The sequence below is a fragment of the Protopterus annectens genome, chromosome 3.part1 (genome assembly GCF_019279795.1).
Source record: "Protopterus annectens isolate FY-2018-M chromosome 3.part1, PAN1.0, whole genome shotgun sequence".
Classification (NCBI taxonomy): domain Eukaryota; kingdom Metazoa; phylum Chordata; order Ceratodontiformes; family Protopteridae; genus Protopterus; species Protopterus annectens.
Genome location: NC_056732.1, coordinates 424,180,022 through 424,205,440, shown reverse-complemented (window position 1 = coordinate 424,205,440; position 25,419 = coordinate 424,180,022).

Below are 25,419 nucleotides of genomic sequence, written 5' to 3'. Positions count from 1 at the left end.
CAGCAGGATTAAATGGTAGACATTGACCAATCTGAAAAGAAGGCTTATTAAGTAAAGATAATTCATATTTAGACAATCATACTGCAGATAAATATTGCATCTTAGTTTTTAGTAACAATGCCTCTACAGAATACAGAACTGCCATGCAAATCTCATTCCTGAGAGTCACAGCAGCTGACATTTCTTCCAAGTGCACCATCACAGGTACCACCTTAAGGCAGGGGGGAAGACTGCTGATACTGCATAATTTGTGCTAAAATAAGTAGCAGGGCAAAAACATCATGTCTACATTATGCTAATAATCCTAATGCTTTATTTCTTTTGCAACAAAACAAGGGAATTATTTTTGAATAGTCTGGTACTCCAAGTGTAGAAGGGTTTGAAAGCAGGGTTTTTAATTGAATAAACCTTTTTAATGGCAGTTTTGCCAGGGTAAAGGTTCAGGGGTATCTTTTTAGTAATTCTTGTAATGGTGTTACTACTGCAAAGTTAGAAATCTATTGTCAACAATAACCTATCAGTACCAGGAAATCCAGTAACTGTTTTAATGTAGTAGGGTGTGGTGCAGCTTGTATTTCAGCAATGCATGATGGCAAACATTGTATAGAAACTTCTGAAATAAGATGTCCTAAATATTGAACCTGATACTTTCACAACGGCAGTTTGTCCACTGACTATAAACCCTAATTCTGCTACCTGGGTTAAAAGAAAGATAGTATCCTGTCTGTAGTCATGAGATAATTTAGAAGCTAAAAGTAAATCATCCACATAATGCTATAGGGTAGAACTGCATGGACATTCTATCTTGTGTAATTGTTTCTTTGTTTCTCTAAAGAAAAGAGTAGGTGATTCAACATATCCTTGCAGTAATCTAGTCAAAGCCCTCTATATGTAAATGCAAACACATGCTGGCCATCTGGGTATTTAGGAATAGAAAAGGAGGCAGAAGAAGTATCTGTCAGTGAGAAGATAGTAGCAGTTAATCAGGTTGGACTTATATCAAGATTAGGAACTACAAGAAAGTTGGTATTAGTACTGCATTAACTGCTGTTAAATCTAACACAAATCTATATTTTTCCTGGTTTCTTGCCTGGTAAGATAGGCATGCTACATGGACTTCACTTCAGGACTATTATACCTTGTTGGAGTAATGCAGAAGTGACAGGTTCAAGTCCTTTTAATAAAGATGTTTCTTGTTTAAAATAAAAAAAAAATAAAATAAAATATAAAAAAAAATTATAGGCCAAAAAATGTATAATCCATAAAATATGTATTGCTTTACTTACATGGCACTGTAATAGTAACATAAAATAATAAAACTATCTACTACATCAGCTTTGACTCTACATAATTGCAGTGGAAATGGTTTTCCCTGAAAGGCCATTATCAGAAGCCAAGCCAGTATCTTTAATGTATGACTAGATTAATAAAAATCAGATTGTGAGTGAACTAAAAAAAAGAAAGAAAGAAAGTGGTGTAAGAGCACAATAACACTACACATTCCATGTGTGTATAGCCATTTCTACACAGCATGAAAGAAACACACACTCACAGTAGTAAATCACTGCTGGATACAGACCACCTACATGTCTAGTTATACAGTCTTGAGAATATAGTATCAACAGCCAGCACCACAAGAGAAGTTGTATTACAAATATGAAATAATGCATTTTTTAAAGCATTAACTAATAAGGTTGTTTCCATATTTGGGTTTTGCCTGGGGATGCTAGAAATTTGCAGAGCATCTTTCTGCCAGTGCAAATGTGACTCCTAAGTGGAAGTGTACATAAGAGGTGTTGTGATGGAACCCATTGCATGAGACAGTACACACAGTCACACTATTTAAACAATGTTGGTTTCAAACTACCTACATAGTTACACAATCTAGACAGCACAGTACAACTACACATGCCACAGGAGAAGTCTGACTTCTCCAGGGAAAGATTGCACTTTTGACAGGATGACCTCATCACTTTGTTACAGAGAAGATGTTTGGTGTTACAGAGAAGATGTTTGAAGTGGGATAAATTGAGGGTGAGTATTCTTCCAGTTTAAATACTTCTCCTGAGTGGAAATGGACAAAGCACATCTGCTGATGAAGCTATACTTACCTGACACTTATGCAGCACACAGACATGCAAGTTCATCATTATTAGAGTTAGACCTTCTATCTACATGTACAATCTAGAGAGCACAATATTAACTGCAAGCACCACAGGAGAAGTCTGACTTCTGTAGTTAGAAAATGCACTTTTGACAGGATGACCTCATCACTGTGTTGCAGAGAACATTTTTGTGGTAAAATGGGATAAATTGATGGTGGAGTCCTCTCCCAATTTAAATGTTTCTCCAGAGTGGAAATGGCTAGAGCACAGCTGTTGATGAAGCTATACTTAACTGACAGTAGAACCACACACATACACACACACTCTAAACTGTTGGATTTGAACCACCTACCTTTCAAATTACACAATCAAGAGAACACAGTATCAGTCAAAAGTACCACAGAAGAAGTCTGATTTCTACAGTAAGACAGTGCACTTTTGACAGGATGGCATCATCAGTGTGTTGCAAAGAAGATGTTTATATTAAATGTGGGAGAAGGTGATGGGAAGTCCTCTCCCAGTTTAAATGTTTCTCCTGAGTGGAAGTGGATACATCACAGCTGTTGATAAAGTTATACTTACCTGACACTAGAAGCAAACACATAAGTTCACTACTATTGGTTCTGAACCTCCTACCTATCTATTTACACAATCTAGGGAGCACAGCGTCAATAAGCAGTGCCAAAGGAGAAGTCAAATTTCTACAAAGAGACAGTGCACTTTTGACAGGATGACCTCATCAGTGTGTTGCAGAGAGTATTTTTTTATAGAAGTGAGGTGCAGGGGCATCTCTCAGTGTAAATGTTTCTCCTGAGTGGGAATAGACATAGCACATCAGTTGTTGAAGTTATACTTTCCTGACACTACAGCCACACAAAGAAGTTCACCACTGGTGGATTTGAGTCAACTACCTATCTATTTACCCAATCCGGTGAAGAGATGTCTGCTTTTAAATGTGTGAAAATGCACATTTGTAAGGATGGCCACATCAGTGTTTTTCAGAGAAGCCAGTCAGCATCACAGATTTGGATGGGAAGGCCTGCATCTTGACAGGCAGAAGTGACAGCAATGAACTGATCCCAAGTAATTGCATACTGCTCAGATAATTTATCTATCCTGACATTCATGTACATTGCATTAGTGTGAGTGACATGTACCTGTTTCACAGTATGGTGTTTTGATGACAATCATACTTGTGAAACAGTAGATTTAGAAACGCACATTTATGTGTATTTGGCTTGAGATGACTGTATACAAACAGCAATAATTTGCTGTGTTATTTTTAATGATATTGCCTCATGATTGAATAATATGCAGGGAAATACAAACAGAGGTCAAAATCATGATAGTGCACTGCTAAATACCACTAATAAAGTATGTGTGAAAAGGTTCCACACAATTGCAAATCATTTCCAAGTGTAAGTCTTGGAGTGCAGACATAACTTTACAGAATGGTGTGTTCAGTCAACATCACACTGAAATCCATATATCTTGAGTACAACACTCCATTAACATACAGAAGTTCTACAATTCACTCACTTTTTTTTTAATTCTTTCCCTGAAGCACAATGTTGACAAGCTTGTTTGTGCAGCTGATGACAAAGTATTAACACATGCATAAGTGTATCTTAAGACGCTGAACTTAGAATGGGAATTAGCAGTAGTTTATGGTGCCATCCTCTGCACAAATATGTAGTATACACATGCAAATCATTATGAATCTGACGAACTCCGGAACAGATATGTGTTATGTTAATGCTTCTTATGTTATGATTTACACATTTGTCATAATAGTTGCAGTACTTTAATCTTTATATGTATGATACAGGTGTATAATGACACAGCCCTCATATCTGGGGAATGTCCATGTATTTGAGGCATGTTGCAATTATTGTAATGCAATTGTATGTGATGTGTCTGTATGACATGACTGAGTAATGCAGTCACTACATCTATAACACACAGGTATGTGTCATAATTTATTTCAGCACATGGATGGAAATGCAACCACATCACGCCTATCAGCTTAAGTGTGTATAACAACAATATTGTCCACATGTGCCTTTTGTACTATGCTTATAAACATAAAATCTGATTGTACCTAATGTGTTGCAATTACCTCTGTGAATCTATAAGCATTTTGTGAATGACTGTGAAACACATGAGGGATCAAGCATATTATTGCTTGTTGAAATGTGCAGTATGGAAACACTGTGACGCAAGAAAGTTTATTTGATAAGACAGAAGAGGTAAAAAGAAGAAAGAGATTTGGAAACAGGGATACAGACATACAAAGAGATTTGGAAACAGGGATATAGACATTCAAAGAGATTTGGAAACAGGGATACAGACATACAAAGAGATTTGGAAACAGGGATACAGACATACAAAGAGATTTGTGCACATCTTTGTTTTGTGTTACTCTTAAGATTGTCATCATGATTCTTCTGTCCGACTGTACATACAAAGCAAAAATAATGCATGACACAATCCAAAATATTGTATGGTAAAAGTAACACATAAGGGACAAATTGTAAATACTGCTTCTATACAATTGAAACTTGGCTTGGATAATAGGATTTGTCTTAGCATGCATTTACTGACCTCTATAAACTTTGCAAATCAAATATATGGTATTACTTAATGACTCCAATCCTCAATGATTTGCCCAAAATTCACAAATGTAGCGATGAACACACCAAACATTGAGCTGTATAAATGTGGACATCCTTTGAAAATCTGTACATTTCAGAGGTATTGCAGTCTACAATAAAGTGTTTCTATTATGGATCCAGAAGAGGCAGGACAGTGGAAACAGGATGAGGACATAAAAAGAATAGTGGTGTATTAATAACATATGTAGCACATACTTACACACATACGATTAAGTGAAAACATTACCCAATTGTATGACAAATGATTAGATCCAAACTCTTGACAGTATAAATGAAAATGTACAGAATGGATGATTATCTCATCATACCTCATAGGAAATCATACTTTCAAGTTAAAAATTACACATTTGAAGGGTGGCTGACAGACTGAAGCTATGGAAAATGTAAGCATCAGGCTTCATCACAGTAATGACTATTGTAACATCCCATAAATTGTATATCTGGCAGCCTAGTAAATATGTTGCAGTAACTGTCTCACTATAGTACTATCAGTCTGTAGATGTACAGCACAGCAGGGCTAAGCACATTTGTGTGATGACAACTGTGCTTATGCGGTTGACATTCAAATCTTCAGCTTTTGCCATGACACCTCAAAACACCATTTAACATCAGTCAGCATTGTTGTACTATGCCAAGCTCCACACCAAAGCTAAGGACAAAAAAATGGAGAAGAAAGATTGGGAGACAGGGATAGAAACAAAGGAAGAGTGTTGCTTATCGGCCATTTCTGCACATTTGGTTTTGTTACTCTTACGTTTATCATATAATTACTCTGTCAGGATCTGAAAAAGAAAGTATTTCCAGTAGGGAAGAAGCAGATTAATACAGCATCAGGATAAAGACATGTAAATAAAATATGTAGCCAGCAGTTACGCACAACAGAGTCATATAAAACACATTAAGTAGTTCTGGATTCAAGCCTTGATACTATATAAAAAGCAATCTACAGACTTGAGTTTTATCTCAGCACACCATATATCAACAAAGTTAAAAATCTGACAACAGATTGAAGCAAAAGAATATATGCATTAGTCTTCATTGCAATCTTGACAACTGTAAAATCCCATGAGATGTACATTACATCCACTAGCCTAATAAGTACGCAAGAGTAAAATGTGTTGAGGCAGAACAGAGCATCAGAGAGTGAGAGAGATGGTGACAGGTACAGATATAGACATTTTTTTCTGAGCCATTTTTGAACATCTTTGTGGTGTGTTACTCTTAATTTCCTTAATAATTATCTGCCATGAAATACACAATCAAGTGTTTCCAATGGGAGCAAGCAGGGTTAGAAAAATAGAAACATGATTAAAACATAAGCAGGAATACGTTGGTTTAATAACATATGTTGTGAACAGTTACACACATAATAGTAATATAAATAAAACATTACATAATACTTTCACATATTTCTGAATTCAAACCTTTGAAACTATGCAAACAGCAGTCCACATACATATCAATTATCTCAATACAGCATACAGAAAATCTTAGCTCAGAACCTTAAATTACTTGTTCGAAGGGACTGTGATAAAGGAATGAAGGAAGAATGTAGGCATCAGGTGTCATTACAGTAATGACACTTGTATCATCCCATATGGTGTACATAACATCCAACAGCATAATACATATAAAGAAATTATGTACCTACCATAACGTTCCATGTTAGTTGTCTTCATCTCGCCTTCTTTCTTGCTTGTTGGGATCGGAGCAGACCCTCGGCTCTGACTCGGACATCTTCTATAGCTCGAGATCTGTTTACTGGCTCGAGGCTACCCCTATATCCCATGATGCCTAGCACTAGCTACCCAGATCTTGTTTGTAATAGCTAACCCCAGACAAAGCAAGAATAATCTGACCAAACTAACAGGTTGGGCATATCTGTTATACTCTCTAAGTCAGTAGAGGAAGCAAACCAGAAAATACTTAGCCAGTGAAACCTTAACTCCTCTCAGTCCAATAGGACAGGGGGCTGGAGGGTGGGACACAAGAAAGAAGGCAAGATGAAGACAACTAGCATGGAATGTTATGGTAGGTACATAACGTCTTTATGTTAAGTTGTCTATCTTGCCTTCGTTTCTTGCTTGTTGGGACAGCATCCCTAGCACCTATGATCCTGGGTGGCTCATTGGAACAGACTCTTCAGAACAGTGGAATCAAAGTTAGCTCTATTCCTGGAGGCCATGTCTAACTTGTAATGAGAAATAAAGGTAGAGGTAATAGCTACCAGAAAGAGAATTTTCCAAGATAGAAACTTAAGGGAGCAGGAAGCTGCCAGTTCAAAAGGGGGCATAATCAAGGAGGTTAGTACCAAATTAAGGTAAATGTAGGTAAAATGAATCGTTGCCTTAAGGACAGGATATTAGAACATTTTAGGGACATCAGAAATATGAAAGAAAACAGTGCACTAGCTATGCATAACATGAAGGAAGGCATGGACCACACATTTAAGTTTTTAGTACTTCAGATTGTAGTTGCCAAGAAGAGAGGGGGAGATTTTAAAAATATTACTGAACTAGTTGAACAAGAATGGATTTTGCGATTTCCATGCTGACAAGCCTCCGGGCTTGAACAGCATGGTTTCACTTAAACCCTTTCTCAAGGCAAAGTCACTGAAGCATTGATTTTATTGTTTTTAAGAGTTGTTATACAGTGTTCCTTTAAGTATGTTATATCTTAATTGTATGATGTCATAATTAATTTGATTGTTGTAGTATTTAAATGTGATGCTGTTTGTTTGATTGTAGTCTGAAGAAGTATCTGTGAAAGCACTTACTCCATTAAATGCTTTGTTTTTAGCCTTGTTACAACCAGTGTTATTGTTTTTTCTCAGTATATTTTGTATTTTTCACTAGTTGCTTCATCGGTTTGGGAATTTTATTTGATAATAGCCTTTGATACCATTCCCACTCAGGAATCATAGAAAAATTCACTAAGCTAGGCATCAACCCCTATATCACTAGGTGGGTTGCAAACTGGCTCACAGATAGAACTCACAGTGTGAAAGTAGCTGACTCCAAGTCAGACTGCCAACCAGTCACGAGTGGAGTCCCACAGGGTTCGATCCTGGGTCCTCTCCTATTTAGTATCTACTTCTCTGAAGTCCAGGCCAACACGAAGGGACTCTGGCTGACAAAGTTATCAGATGATTAAAAGTTGGGAGATATTATTAACTCCCCAAGTGATGTTGATATCCTACAGAAAGGCCTCAGTGACACCAACGACTGGTGTCAGAACCATGACCGTAAGCTCAATGCCAAAAAATGTGTCGTCATCCCCCTTGGGAAAAACCCGGTTCCCTTGAATTACCACATTGATGGTAATCCACTGGACACAGAAGGTGTTATAAGAGATCTGGGAACTGAGGTTGACAGCAATCTCTCTTTTTACCACCACAATGCCACTGTGGTCAGAAAGTCCTTCTATGTGGCACTTCTCATTACCAAGGGTTTTGCATCCAGGAAGAAAGAGGTCATTGCCTCCCTCTACTTTTCTCTCATTATGCCATTCAATGACTACAATACCCCATTTGCATGCACCTCACTAGACACCTGCAACAACTAGAGAGGCCGCAAAAATACCTCACAAAGAGGATCCTAGGCCTTAAACACTTGTCCTATATGGACAGACTAAAAAAACTCCAACTATTCTCTGTCTCATATCGCCTACTTAGAGGAGATCTCTGCTTGACTTACAAAGCCATGTCTGACCCAGCTCTGTTAGAAATGCTACAGCTAAAGGAATCCCAATCCCTCCACACCACATACTCCAGAGATCTCAACCTCATTACTACAATCAAAAGAACATGCTGAAGGGACAGGTTCATAACCCAGAGACTGCCCATGCTATGGAATAGACTTTCCATACATGTCAAGCAGAGCACCTCACTGGCCCTCTTCAAGAGAAATCTTGAGGAGTGGATGGGAAATAGAAAATTCACCCCGGGGATCACTCCAGTGGCTCTACTCGACAGAGGCACTAGGAACTAAGGTCGGGAGGCACGATGCCAGGGTAATCCTATGGCCTAGGCTTGTAAAGGCTCCAGGACCATTAGTCTAGTACACACCAATGAACCTTTGAACCTATGACATTTTGTTGAGTAGGGGTTTAGTAATGACAGGGTTAGAAGTAGTTGATGGCCTGGTGTCAGTGTCTGAATAGGTTGAAGGGTGGGGGGGTCCAGCATTAGTGGTGTTAGTTAGTAGGTCTGAAATTGATTTTATGAAGTGCTTGTTAAAGTTTTCAGCTATTTGTGATGGAGGGGTATCGGGTGATAGGGTGTGCTCTCCATTTCTTCCAGGATTAAGTAGAGAAGATATAGAGTGCCAAAATTAACTGGGGTTGATTTTATCCTTTAGTTGATGCTGGGAATAATATGACGTCTTATCTCTGTTGATTAGTTTTGTCACTTTGTTACGTAGTGTTTTGAAATTGACATGATTTTGCTCACTTTTGTTTTATTTCCAGGTTGACCAGGCTAGGTCCCTTTGCTTCATCAGGTGTTTACATTCCTTAGAAAGCCATGGTGCTGAGTTCTTTTTCATTCTTTTCATATGAATGGGAGCTAGTGTATTAAGTATGTGAAGGAAAGTGTTATTAAATTACAGTACAGCATCACTAAGGGGTAGTTGTTTAAGGGGTGTCCAGTCTAGTTCCTGTAGGAGATTGTTGAATTTATGCTGACAAATTCTAATTTCTTTTTCAAATTCTTCCTTAACGCATTCTTGATTTTTTTTCCATTCTCTCTTATTTTCTTTCTTTTAACTCTTACATGTATTTTCTAAATACTGTACAGCAGTACTCATAGTTTGCTTTTGTGATCTATTTACCTCTTCTTTTATGTTTTTATTTCCCTCATTATACTAATATCCTCCTTTACTATGTTTCTCAAATATGGAAACACCTCCTCCTTTCTCCCTTGTAAATAATCTCTCTGCTTAAACACTAATGTCTTAATTTTTTCTTGATTTGTTTTATATATATTTCCTTTTCCATAAATACTCTTTTGTATTCATCTGGAGTTCTCCAGTACATTTCATTACATCTTTCCACACGTCACCTTCTCTTACCTTTCTTATGTCATCTTGCCATTGAAAAAAACACTTTTTATACTTCTTTTTAAATTCAATCCACTATTCAAACTAATTTTTATAAAAATCATTTATGGTTATATGATCCCTCCATAACTGCAATGCTTCCCATTCTCCAAATTCATCCCATAATTTATCATTTTTTATTTCTATTCCCTTACCTATTTTAATAAACTCCCTTTCTTCCATCACCTCCATCCCTATAGCTAAATGGTCCAAAAAAACTGTCTTTACTATATCACCATCTGCTACACCCAAACCATCTGATAATAAAAAATAATCCGTTTCAGATCCAATTGCCCCTATTCTATAAGTTCGTTGACTTTTCCACATAACTAACTTACCACATTTTATCATTTTTTTAACGTTTCTCTTTCTTTTTACATTTTTCACTTAAATCACAATTAAGGTCCCCTCCAATTATATTTTTTATATTAACCACCACATAATATAATATTTGATGAAACAGATTGCCCATCCTTGCCAACTTTACATCTAATATTTTTTACTGTTCTTTTTGTACACAATACAGCCACTCTAGAACAACATTCACTTCACGCATTTCATATTATATTTCCACCCACCAAATTTTCTGTTTGCAATCTTTCTTCACTTGTCAGGAATCTTACATCTTGTAATAGAATAGCATCTACCATTTCAGTACCCCACCCCTACAATATTAATAATACTATCAACATTTGCTGAAAGCTGTCTAAAATTACTTTTCTGTTTTTTTCAAGTTTAATGGAAATATTTAAAATTTTCACTTTCTTATTTTTATTCTTATACCAACTGAGATGCCACGGTGGTACGGCAGTAGTGTTGTTACCGCACAGCAAGGGTTTCTCTCGTTCGATTCTCGGCTTGGCTTGGGAGTGCCTTCTGTGTTGAGTCTGCATGTCCTCCCCGCGGTTGGGTAGCATTCGAAAGATGTGTGCGTAAATGGGCGTGCCTTCATTGAAGGTTGGGCGTCGAGCTGGCACCTTGGCGTTTCATAAAAATCTACTGCCAATCATTAGCGGACAGGAGTTCTGCTGTGGCGACCCCTTACCGGGAAAAAGCCGAAAGGCAAACAACATTCTTATACCAACTGAATATTTTCTGAGTATGCGTACAAATATTCCTTGATCTTCATACTCAGATTTTTCAATATTTTCATTAACTGAAAAACACCAAGAACTACTCTTTGCCTTTCTTTTTAATCTTTGGTGATGACTCTTTAAATTTTCTTTTCCACACTCTTACCCTACCACCTATCAAATTTCCTTTCCTAACAACATTTACGCTCTCTTCACCAACATCTGACATCACTTTCAATTTCTTCCTCATTTTCAACCCTGTCAATACAGTTACCTTCATCTTCCTGAAATATAACATTTCACAAAATATATCTTTCCAAAAATGAATCAAGTATCTAATGTCTTTTGCTTCAAAACTCATAGGTAACACTAAATTATCCTACAAAATATCTATTATTTTTGTTCTTATCCAAAAAAACTATTTTTTTTTCTTTTTAATAAATTCTACAGTGCCTTTTGTTCTACCAGCTGCATCAGCATATGACTTGCCAGAATACATCCAACCCGTAACCTAATCCCCATCCAACTCATGACTCATTTCCTTTTTGCCCAACTCATTGTCCATTCTGAAAACCTTTTCTGTCATATCTGACCATGAAATCTCAGACTCTTCTCTATGATCAACTTTGTTCAATAAACCATCCTGCTTTTCATCAGGCAATCCTCCAGAAGCAATTTCAGTTACAACTTCTTCAAAATCCTGGAGTTTAAAGTCCAAAGCTGACTATTTGTACAATTCACTCACTTCTCAACAGTGTTCTGTCTGACTGACAGAACCACGCTTCTATCATCAACAGAACAATTCTCTTCTTCCTTCATTACTGCACAATATGTCCTAGCTGCCTCTGTGCCAGGAACAAAACAGGAAGTGCAACCATAAAAATGTTCCCCCTCACAATAAGGAGTAGGGAAAGTTCCCCTAAAAATATAAATACTATCCCTGATATCCCCTGGAAAGAGTCCACTAGCTTGGTGGGACTAACATGGTCAACAAAAGATAAAGGAATAAATAGTTGAATCTTCAAGTGGAAAAGGAAATGTTTGTAAAGTTGATCATGAGCATCAAAGGATAGACACCTAGTGTTTACATTATTTTTAAATACTTAGCCCAGCTTCTGTATTGAATTAAGCCAACTATAAACATTTCTAAAATCCAGCAGGTATTATGAATTTGATGATACTTATTCTGTGACATCACAAGTTTATTATGTCACTGGTGGCAGAATTTGCTGTTTATGGAAAATATATAAGACTCTGATATCCACGATAAAACTGCAGGTCTAATAGCAACTTATATTACATGGTTGCACTGAATTTGTTGTATTAATGATCAAGATGTTTAACCCTATAACAATATAATAGATCCAGTCATATCAGTGGTTCTGAACAGTCTTAATTGTTGGTGGGTGCAAAGGTGAGACACACAAGAGAATGGAAAGATTGTCATTATCCCCAAAACTTTTGTGTGAATATGTGTTTGCTTGGGAAAGGTGTGTTTTAGGAAAGGCATTATTACGGATGGTTTTATAAAGATACTACTGAGGGATCAGGCACAGTTAATGGATGACTGGAATACTTTGGCAGTAGGCACACCAAAGAGCAGAATAGTTTCTTATACACTGTAACAGGCTGGCCATCAGGTAGTTGATTACAGTTAGTACCATTTCACTATTACCTCAGTACAAATGCAGAAATACCCAATGTAGACCCTTTTCTTGCATTGATAACTAGCTTTTTTACCTATTGTCTTCTCTTTGTAGGCCATGGGATTAATGGGTAGAGTTGGTATTGACAGAAGTCAGATGTGTTATATATTTTATCTGGGTCTTACACATGTAGTTTGATGCATGAAAAATACACCTTCTTGTGATGTAGAAGTTGTGTAAGAATAATGGGCTTGTAGATATGGGGTACTGTATTCACCAAAGGTTGTATGTGTAACTGCTACATGGAAAACAATTCCTAGTTCAAAAAGAAAGTTGGGAAATTGTGGCAATGCCTTGTCATATTATTCCATCTAAAGGAAGTTGGAAGTTATCTAAACCAGAAGTTGATAAAACTTCATAAATGAGAAAATCTGATTAAATAGTCTACAAGTGATAGGGTATGGCCACCTATGAGTGTGTTGATCTGGAAGTTTTCTCTTGCAAGTATATAGTAATTAGTGGCACAAAAATTTTTATTCTACTTAGGAAGATGCAGCAAACATTTCAAGGATCACAGATGTGAGAAGTAGGGGCAGACACATATAGCAAAGAATTAATAATTATTAAAAAAAAAACAAAAAAAGAAACTGTATGAAGTCACCTAGGTGAAGGAAGTAATAAGTCTTCAAAGTTGCTAAGGATCAGACCTCATGTTACATTTATTACATTGTGCTGCCTGCAAAGGAATATCAGGTAGATTTATATGTCTGAATACAGGATAAAGGCTTCCTTAAAAACACATGCAAAAGCCATCTCCATGCACACTAGGTCAGTTTACCATACATATGCCCATTCAGTGGAAGTAAGACAAATCATACTTACTGTGAAAAAAATTACATGAGACTAGGTCAGAGTTTGAATACTACCACTGCCACCCACTGTGAAGTATATACACAGGACAGGGGACAGTGTGATTTTGTCTACTCCACTGCCCACAAACAAATGTATTTTTAATCTAAAAATCTTATAACCACCAGTGTTATAGTCTTTCCAATCACAGCACTGTGGTACTAAACAGATTAAAATATAAATAACACACTAAAATATGAATCAGTAAACAACCTGCCAAATGCAGCTCGGCTACACAAGCATACATGAAATATACTGTTGACCTGATACAAAATAGGTGGTACTTACGTATTATCGCAACCAGATTTCAAACCACTCAATAATACATTAAGTACCATATATTACTTACTTTATACTTAGAAAACGTTCTTCTGGTGGTTTACAATGATTCAGCATTTTTCCGTGGATGTTATTTGGTATACGCGTTTTAGGATATAACGTATTTCACAACAGAGTGAATATGGATGGACTTTTTTAATGAATAGCTCTGCTCATAAATCGGTATATTTGAGAGGTTAGGTTTACCATTTTAACCGCTAACTATTGACTGACTCTTCATGACCAAAACACTATTTCTGGTTGTGAGCTCTTTTTAAAGAGTAAATGCTGCCCTTTTCATCGTAAACTAATAGGGACAGTTATACCTGGGTTGTGGCTAAACGGGAATGGGGGGATGTAAACCCAATTTCAAATAACGATTTTAAGGAGAAAATAACTATTTGCACTGCCACACCTTGGTTTGGTGGTAAACATTTTGTGTAACATACCGTGGGTTCAACAAAGCCCCATATATCTTATCTATTTTCAGTTTTGTATGCTTTTCCGTAGTTACTTTAGGTATTTCCGGGACTGTTACAGTTTTAAGGATGAAACGCACAAAGTCTCTCAGAATGTGTTAGCACGTCAACACAATGCGGGTTTACTACTATGAACGGAAAATAATAAACCAATAAAAGGTACAAGCCAGATAGCCAGTCCCAGAAGATAGTTTATTCCACAAGTCCACAAACAAACACTAATAGATCACACAGCAAACCAAAGAACATTAACGTAGTATGAAATATCCTAACATTTTCGTCGTATCACTTCATCAGATGAATGCCACCATCAAAGTTGACTAATTAAATAGAAATTTAAAATGTTGACATCCAATAAAAATAGAACAATTAAAACCTTAGTTAAATTGTGATGTGTTTAAAATACTGTGTTAAATGCTGAAAGTATACCATATATACACATATATACACACGCGTGTTAAAAAAACTAAGAATATTATTCCAAACAACTGATTATTCACTTTCAGGATCTGATTTCATAGATGAATAAAATCAGTAAAAAAATAAAATAAAATAAATTAAAATAATAGAAAATTGTATTATTTATGAATAACGATGTATCAAATGTATGCAATAAAACAGCACCATCTGCTGGTGAAAGTGAAAACTATGAACGGAAACTGTGACAGGCTGGGCTCCTTGTTATAAACAACTGCCCGAAAACAGTAATTTGGTTATATTTCAGTCCTAAGTAATGAGACCCTTTTTGAGAAGCAGGACAGCTGTGAAGATGTATCGGTACTTAACGTATTATCGAGTGGTTTGAAATCTGGTTGTGATAATATGTAAGTACCAAACAGGCTTTGCATGGAAAACCACACCAAGCAGAGTGTTTGGCCTAGCTCCTTAACCTCTTTTTCGTTACTATCACTGAATATTAGTGCCATCTAGTGTTCCCTTATCCACAGTAACTGTAGTAATTAAATTATATTTTCACACACACACACACACACACACACACACACACACACACACACACACACACACACACACACACACACACACACACATTAATCTCCAGGGAAGGATGGTAATATTTTACAAAGCTACAGCTTACTGTCTTGCTTTGCCACAGATTACCAGGCTAAGGACCTCACAGCTACTGTTTGTGTCTTGCTAGCAAGCCTAACAATTATAATCACAGATAAAAATGTGTAGCAGGGCAGTATAGCCTACTAGAAGTGGATGTCAGCAGCTAGTCACCATTTACCTCTAATATCCCCATTAATTATTAAATAAGTAAATTGATGACTAAATGCATGCCTTTTAAAGGTGAATGATTAAAATATGTTACTTAGGAAAGAAGAGTTAGGCACTACAGTTAACAGTTATACATACAGAAAAAATATTAAATTGTACATGGAAACAGAAAATACTTTTTAAACCGATAGATTAAAAGGTAGAAAAATATCTCTTTACACAAAGACGTCACCTACCTATTGCTTGACTAAAAAATTATTGATCCCCAGACTAATTTGGCTGAATTTTCAGACCATATTACAGGAAAAGACAAAAGTGCCAAGAATCAAACTCCCATGTCTGAACACCAGTAGCTACAGGGCAACATTTCTCAGTTTCTGACTAAATTGTTCAGTAAAATATGTGTCTTCCATCTCTTCCATAGAGAAATCAAATTAGAAATTGACAGAGCTTCCTGTATTTGTCTAGTTATCTACTTTACGGAATTAACTAATTGCCCTTTTATTGGTCTTCTACTTCCAGGCCTGGGGTAGTCTCAGATCTTGTAATAAAAGTGCAGAACAATTACATTTTCTAGGTCCAAAAACTAGCCCATATGTTTTATCTTATAAATAATAGCTGTATTTCTTAGCAAATGCAGTAAAAATCTTCAGTTACAAACATTATATACTTTCTTCATTTCATAGAAAAGGGTAACATATTACATTTTTTCATACAGTTGAAAAAATACACATATTGCAGAGTGAATCATGTTTTTACTTTACCTGAAGGCTTTGTAAAACTTCAGTACAGCTGAAACATCTCTTACATTCTCACTAAAAAAAAAAAACATACTTTTTTCTTAAACATCATACTTAACAGGAAACTTCTTAGACACATTTAGGTTTTTAGTCTTTTCTTACTGTTCACTTTTAAGAATGTGTGTCTATGGGAGAGATAAAACAAAACAAAATTAAAAAAGGCATTCTGAACTTCTGTTGACCAAATTCCACAAACACTCACAAAGCCACCTTCTGTTCTTCTGTTTTCAAACCCTTGACTGGTGGCAGGTTTGCATGGAAAATTAAATGATTTATAAAGCAGGCTGTGACCCTTAAAGTACAGGCTGCTACTATTTATGCCATTTGAAAGTCCTGTCTGACTCCTGGAATAAATTCAAAAACCATAAACAGTTCTAGAATCCATCAGTTGCTATGAACTTGACTACACTGATTCTGTATTGTCACCTTTTTATTATGTCATTGGTGGCATCATCTGTTCTTTATGGAAGAATGTAAGAGTTTAATATCTATGATAATACAAAGATGAGTCATTCTTATTCAAAAACAAGCATGTTAACTGGACAGATCAACCAGCATGCCCATTGTAAATCGAGTATATACCAATAAAAAAAGTCCGGCTAGACTTTTTTCTATTTATATATGCTGCAAAGGCATACCTCTCAACTGTCCAGATTTTCACAAAATGTCCATATTTTTGCCTCATATTTTTGATCTGTTCCTTATAAAATTTGTGGTTTTTCTAACAAATAATTGAGGAGTGAAGTCAGTAAATAATGACATGCATTTGAGTTTCAGACTTCATATCCTTCATATAATGCACACTAACACAAATCCTATTATTCTAGCTGCTTTGTAAATTTATAAGAGCAACTTTTATGATCTGTCCTTCAGACAATGCACACTAACCATACCTCAAAACCTCTTAGTGCAAGAAATTGGGATAGAGCCTAAAATAATGTGGGGACAAAGGCTCAAAAATAGTGGTAGATTTTAAACATTGTTCTTATAAACTTAAAAATGTAAACACTGCCTGCAGTAGTAGAATAAACATTTTTTTTATTTAATTTTATGGTACTTACGTATTATTGCAACCAGATTTTCGCGATTGCGAAATTTGCATACTGGAATGAAAACAAGTGCAAAAAACAACATACGGTGTTATTTTACATCCTTACTAATAAAGAATAACCTTAGATTACATTCAGGAAGAAAAACAATTATATAAATCTTCCTGTTTTGCGTGCATTACATATGCACGCTTCAATTCTCGCATACTGTTAAAAGTTGTTCTGCACCTTTTCTTTTATGAAAGAAAACACATGAACTAATGCTGGTTTAACTGCATGAATTTTATTCTCATGCAGTGAAATACATTTATTGAACCATTCTGGCAATATTTTCACACATGTTTAATTTCAACAGAACTAGCAACACTTTTACAAACACTTGTTGCTGATAATAAGAACATGATTCCTTACATCCACCAGTTTTTGCATTTTGAGCGTTACATAAAAAACGATGACTATTTATGTACCAACCAGATTTTAAATTTAAACAGTGAAGAAGGAAAATTTTCAATTGATTTCCCCAAAACACACAAAACATACACACACACACACACACACACACACACACACACACACACACACACACACACACACACACACTAACTATAACTGATTCCCCAAACGGATGCGAGCCATAAATTATTTGCTACTTTTTCCTGTGATACTGTAGCAAACAGGAAATAGTGCATCACAGAAGTAAAAACTTAAAATTGCCTGTTAAAATCATTCTGATGAATGAAATTAAACTTGACTACTGGCCATGGACATTCAGATGGCATGCTCCAGATTAAGATCCCTTGCCTGCGCTTGTAATCAGGAAGGCAGGATCTGTCATGCAATGTAGCAGTGCGGAGTTCGCCGGCAAAGTGAGACACGGCAGGCAGGACTCATCCTGCCTAACCCCGTATGTGCCACACTATTACTTACTTGCTAACACTAGTTTCCAGCTTAATAAACCTGTTTTGTGAGTAACATTATGAATTTCACAACCTGTGAAAATCTGGTTGCGATAATACGTAAGTATCGAAATTACTTTAGCTGTGATCAACATGCGTGCGGAGGGTGGCATACCTCTCAACTTCTTTTCTTGAGAATTCCGGACATACAGGCAGAAATAATGAGGGAACAAAACCAGGGACAACTGTTAAATATAACTCTAATTTACTTATAAAGCAAATGGAGTAACAAGTTTTGTGTCAACAGGCATTTTCTGAACTATGAAGTCTATGAATCTCTAATGTCTGACTTTACTCACTTGTCTGTAATCCTCAGTGAGTTAACAGAAAATGAATATTAGGAAAAAAATACGAGGCAAAATCAGAGATGTTGTGAAAAACAATCCCCTGGATTCCCAAAAACTTGCACGGAGTGCAAGATTGGTGCAGGAGCCCACGCAGGCAATATGTCTGCCGTGCGATCCAGTAACAGCCTGCAGGGGCGTGCACGAGCACTCCTGCACTAATCTTGCATGGACTAAGCCCTGGTATGCAAATCACCCCATTTGTAGGTGAAATCCATGCAAATGAGGTGATTTTGCAATCCAGGAAGCTTGCAGCAGTCTGTGCAAGACTAGTGCTATCTGCAGAAATGTACTCGGTTAGTAACCGAGTACATTTCTGCAAAATCCAAAACGGAACAAAAAGAGCCCTAAATAAAGGCTGCATATCATTGAGTAAGCATGCCAATGGCCAAGTATAAGGCCATTGGGATTGCAAACAATATAAAAAATTAAAAAATCAACTTTTATTTATTTTTTTGCCAGTCTCGGCTGTTTAAGCATAGGGCAGAGGCGCACAAATGGGATTGAGGGGAAAATAAGAAAATAAACTTAAAATAAACATTCTAACTAAAATCATTATTCTGCCATGCAAGTCAATGGCAGGCAGAAGACAACCTGGCCAGTGAGTAGTGGTTGCTAAGGGGGGAGGCTCAGTGTGACACATGTAACTATGCATTAGCAGGCAATCCTATGCAAATGAGGGGAAGGATAGTGAATCCCAGTTTTCCCCAGCATGTGAGGCAGGTCCCAACAGTGTAAGAGTATGAATAGCTGGGTGCAAGACTAGGAGGTAGGTGACATCATGGGTGGGTGTGTCAGGCATACTGTAAGCGGATTGGAGCCCTGTGGCTCAGGTTTGCTCCTAGCATAGCACAGCTAATCTAGGGGTGTGTCTAAACCTGCCTAGCACTCTTTACAAAGCCTAAGCAGGTGTGCGTGCTGCACATCAGGTTTTACAGGAAGAAAAAAGAAGTTAAACCAGGAAATAGCAGCAGTGTGCACATGTGAGCACTCTGTTTGCGCGGTGTGCACACGGGCTTAAACAGGGAGGCAGTGGGAAGGGAAAACAGCAGTAGGAAGGTAATCAAGGAGAACTAGCTTAGCTGGCAGGTGAAATGTATCAGAATCAGCCAATTACACAGGCAACAGCCCAGCACACCACTATAAACTATGCAAACACCTTTCCCCTTGTTTTTTCCCAAATACTCTGCACCACTGGTGTATACGAATGGGGAAATTTTACAAAACGAAAGCAAGAGAAAAAACGTTAGGGGCTGCTTTTGTTATCATAGACCAGCATGTGCAAGAGGCTGAGGGTGGTGAGGATGTGAATGCTGACAACCAACCCACAGTAAGGAGGAGAAGAAGAGTGTACAAACCCAGGGAAACCTACCAGGGGCTACATGAGCTGGAGATAGTGGAGCACTATAGGGTGGACAGGGACCTCCTACAGCATATCATTGAGCTGTGCCGGCTACACCTCAGACACAGAACGAACAGAGGGGAACCCATCCCAGTGGAAACCAAGGTATGTGTAGGCTTAAGAATACTAGCCACAGGTACCTTCCAAAGGCCAACTGGGACTATCATGGGGATCTCACAGGCATCAGCATCCAGGGTACTCCACCAGTTCCTGGATGCCATGTCAGCACATGCCGGTGAGCACATATATTTCATCAACACCCATGAGACGTTGGCCAGCAATATGCATCTCTTCCAACAAATAGCAGAATAACTTGAAGTAGTGGGTGCTATAGACTGCACACACATACACATGAAAGCACCACCCGATGAGCAGGGCAGGGTCTACATAAACCGCAAGGGCTTCCTCTCCATCAACTGCCAGGTCATGTGTGATGCTCAGGGCATTATAATGAATGTGTGTGCTGAAAGTCTTGGGAGCTATCACGATTCCCACATCTGGCATCTGGCGCAGCTGTACCAGAGATTTGCCAGTGGGGACTTCCCATTTGACCACCTAGTAGGGGATGCTGGTTACACACTGGAGCCGTGGCTGATGACACCCATCAGAAATGCACACACACCTGAACAAGAGCTCCATAATGAGGCACATGCACAAACAACAATGATAATAGAGCATGTGTTTGGGATGCTCAAGTCATGCTTCCGGTGCCTGGACACATCTGGTGCAGCCTTGCAGTACTGTCTAGCTACATGTACCCAAATTTTCATGGTATGTACCATGCTACACAATATGATCCTTTAGAAGCAGCTGCAGCAGGAACAGCATGGGGCAGGGCCACACAGCCCCCCACCATTGCCAGGACCAGCACAGGCACAGAGTGACTCGGAGGGGGAACGATCTGAGCCTGCACCTGTAGGCAGAAGGAGGCATGCACAGTATGCCTTGGCTTTGGCAAAGAGGCAACGCATAGCACACACACTGACACAGGAGGAACCCAGAGAATGGAAACTCTCTCTGACTCGCACATACAGTAAAAGGGATGCCAAAAATGACACTACCTGTGCTTTACCATGTATAGGGAGTGTACTATGTGCATCTGACATAGTCAGCCCTCCAGCACCATCCTCAATAGTGGCACAGCCGTAAGGTAAGTCACCCTTCCTATCAGTCACTGAATGCAGTACTATGGTCTGCTAGTTGTATCAATGGTATGGATGAGAACATATAAGGAAGGGAACTGGGTGGCTAAATGGGATGGCAGCAGATAGTGGGCAGCTATATAGGCAGCATACAACCATAACAAATACTGGTGTCAACAAAGTAGGCAGTAACAGACAAGGTGAAAAAACCCACTGCAGGACATGTGCTGGCCCAAATGTGTGTCCATAGGGCACACACATGCATATCATGGAGGTTCACATACCCAACAACAGTCCCACCCAGCCAGCAGGACAGGTGTAGATGAACATAAGGAAAGGCTGTGTTAAGGTCCACAAGGTATGGCAATGGAGATCAACCCCCCCTCCAGACCTACATAGAGTATAACGGGTTGGGAAGTGGGATGTCATTCATGAAGGGTAGGAAGTCTGAAATGGCAATGTAGGTCAATAAAACCTATAATCTATACTACACTGATATGCCTCTAGTCTGCAGGATAGGTCAGAATGCAGATTGAAAAGGAAGCCAACAGACTACCAGAAATACCAGTGCGGTCAAAGCAAATGTCCACAGTTGGCAGGTGTGCCCCCCCCAAACCCTATGTAGAAATGTATTAGCATCCATGTGTTAGAGTAATAACAGTCAGCACAGAGTACCTGAGCATGCCAAAGTAGAAGGATGGATTGTGTTATGTGTACAGCATGCAGAGCTCTGAGTGTCAGGCTGATGTGTGGAGGCCAGCAGGGTACCTGAAATATCAAGTGGGTATAGCAGAAATGTCTACAATTGTCAGGTGTGCCCCCCCAATCCTATCTAGTATAGCAGTAGCATCTATGTGTGGGTATCACAGCAGCAGAGCACAGAGTACCTGAGCTGCCCCAATTATAACGATGGAATGCTGCATGTGTACATTATGCAGAGCTCTGAGTGTCAGGTTGTTGTATGGAAGCCAACAGAGTACCTGACATATCAGGTGGTTGTATGACATGTCCACAGTTGTGATGTGTGCCCCCACCAACCCTATGTAGAAAGGTATTACCAGCTATGTGTGGGAGTAATGACAGTGATCACCAAGTACCTGAGCTGGTCAAATCAACAAGATGGATAGTTGCATGTCTACAATAGGCAGAGCTCTGTGTGTTAGGTAGTTCTGAGTGGTTTGCTGTGTGAAAGTGTTCAGCAAATAGGCATTGATGGTGTGTCCTGGTGTCCAATGGTCAGTACTGCTGATGAGCAGGCCAAGTCCACACAACTGCAATGCTAAACAGACTGGTATCCCAGCAAGACATTTTGCAGCAGTAGTCCACATGGTTTGAACAGATGTCATAACTGTCACCATATGGATGATAGACATGGCATGAGTGTTGGCCCAGACGTACACACAGTACACAGATGGAAGTACCGTAGAGAGAGCCTGTTTACAATTCCACGGTAAAATGGAGACAACCTCCATTTGTTCATGAACATACAGGTTCACAGCACATCAGTTGGTTGTGTAGTATGGGAAACTAAGATGTACTGTGGGCAAACACTGGCAGACCACAAAAGACAGAGGTATGATGTATATAGAAGATGCTGGTGTCAACCCACTAGCCACCAGCAGGGGAAAGGGCCATGTACACATGTGGGGCAGTTGCAAGTAGCTACCCTAGCACACATGCAGCCAGTTCGGCCCAACATTAGCCACAGGTAATACACAGGCCACCTCCCTGCTGCTGTGAATGAGTACAATATGATCCCCACATTACTATGTGACTACTCACAGAATGCAGCATGCTGAAGAGGTGTCCCATGCAGGTGTGTCCACAGCTGTAAGATGCACCCTGCCAGCATCCACACCAATGGATTGATAAGGACAGAAACAATTGCCATCACCACCTTGCACACCTATCCTGTCACCCCAGGAGAATACATTGCCTTGCAGCCTGGGTCTGTACAACTGACAGAATGCACTGGCCTGCTACAGATAGCCTGCATCAGTACCCAATGTCCCACTGTCCTCTGTCACAGGTCTGTGTCACGCCTGTACCACCACTGTGTATTACCCCATGGACTCCCACATAATGACAAAACACAGTCCACAGAACACAAATGCAAGGAGATGTTGACAAATCTCAGTAGTATTTTTATCATGTTCCAATGCATGAACTGTGGACCAACCTGTACATACTGCTGGGATGGAGTGGCAACTATAGGCATACCTATCAGATATCATGTGCATAATGGTAGGAAGAGGACAGATTAACAGAAGGGGGGGTAGCATTGCCACCATGGAGTGTGTGAAGGGTGAAACCCTGATGTGTGCACATACTTATCATGGCTGCAAACACTGGGATGGGTGGCTACAAACCTGCTTGCAAACCAAATTGTAAAGGGTTAATGAACAGAATAATGAGCCCTGCCTTTGGATAACTTTAATGAGTCTGAATACCTGTGAGGTATGGCCACAGCACGGTATGGCCATCCTGTCATGGTGTTAATCATACAGGCATGGGACACACAGCCACAACAGCACCAAGGTGCTGGACCATAAACACAGACCCATCAGCAAGTGTCTGTAGTTTCCATGCCAGAATGACATGAGTGTGCAAGAATATGTAGGTTGCACACCACAATACTGGACAAAGCTGCATTCAACTTGTAATCCCCAGGAACCTACTGCCAACAAAGATGTATACCTGTCAGTAGTTGATGACATAAAACATCAGAGGGTAAAACACCACATATCACTGAGTATTCCTGCCAACACCAAAACCATGTAGCAGAAGCACCACAGGCACAATTAGCAACAATCTCATTACCCTTTGCCCAATGTTGACCCACATTGTCAACCAATCTACAGATATCCTGCAAAAGCAGGTTACTAACTGTAGGTATAGAGCAAACATACCTGCACTGAAGTACAATCTACCAGGAATGGAGTCACGCACTCAATACAGACACTCATTCTGGGCATGTTCACACACTTAGAGAAGTGAAGTCCATGTCAGAAAACAAATTGCAGAAGGGTCATACTGGGCATGCTCACACACAGAGAAATGAAGCCCATGTCTGGAAACAACTGTGGACTATACACAGCAGTCAGTCACAGATGCCTGTGCAAACACTTCACATTACACACCAGTTATGCTCTGCACACACAGTGGATGATAATATGCACATATATCCAAGGACAGCATACTATAACAGCTCAGACATACACATAATAGATGTGGAAGGAGAGTGACAGACAGTGACAGACAGCTCCCCTCTCATGAGGCCTGTCCCACACAGCACACAACCATTTTGCAAAAACATATGATGTGCAAATATCCATCACTGTACACAATTGTCCCTGGCAGCCTTTCAGTCAGTACACCTTTCATTGCCTTTCTTTGACAAACTTGCCAATGTCATTCCCTGTGAAATACACCTTTGGTGAAGGCATGCCCCAATAATCTCTGTGGCGCGTTCCATAACTACGTAATGCGCTAATGTGCTGTAGTAGTTAGGTAGGTATTCTAATCCCATTCATGGCAACTTTGAGCCTGTGTGTATGCGTAGGGCCCAATGCTTTTGAGGACAGTCAGTACACTTGTCATTGCCTTTCTTTGACAAGCCTGCTGATGTCATTCCCTGTGAAATACACCTTTGGTGAAGGAGTACACCAGTAATCTCTGGCGCATTCTGTAACTACATAATGCTTTAATGTGCTGTAGTAGTTAGGTAGGTGTTCTAATCCTATTCATGGTGTCTGTGTGTAGGGCCCAATGCTTCTGAGGACACTCAGTATTTCTTTGACAAGCCTGCTGATGTCATTCCCTGTGAAATACTCCTTTGGTGAAGATGTATCCCAGTAATCTCCATGGTGTGTTCTGTAACTGTGTAATGCTCTAATGTGCTGTAGAAGTTAGGCAGGTTTTCTAGTCCCATTCATGGCAACAGTGAGTTTGCGTGTATGTGTAGGGTCCATTGCTTTTGAGGACAGTCAATACACCTGTCATTGCCTTTCTTTGACAAGCCTGCTGATGTCATTCCCTGTGATATACACCTTTGGTGAAGGAGTATTCCAATGATCTCTGTGGTGCGTTCTATAAATGTCTAATGCTCTAATGTGCTGTAGTAGTTATGTAGGTGTTCTAATCCTATTCATCGACACACTGTGTATATGTAGGGCCCAATGCTTTT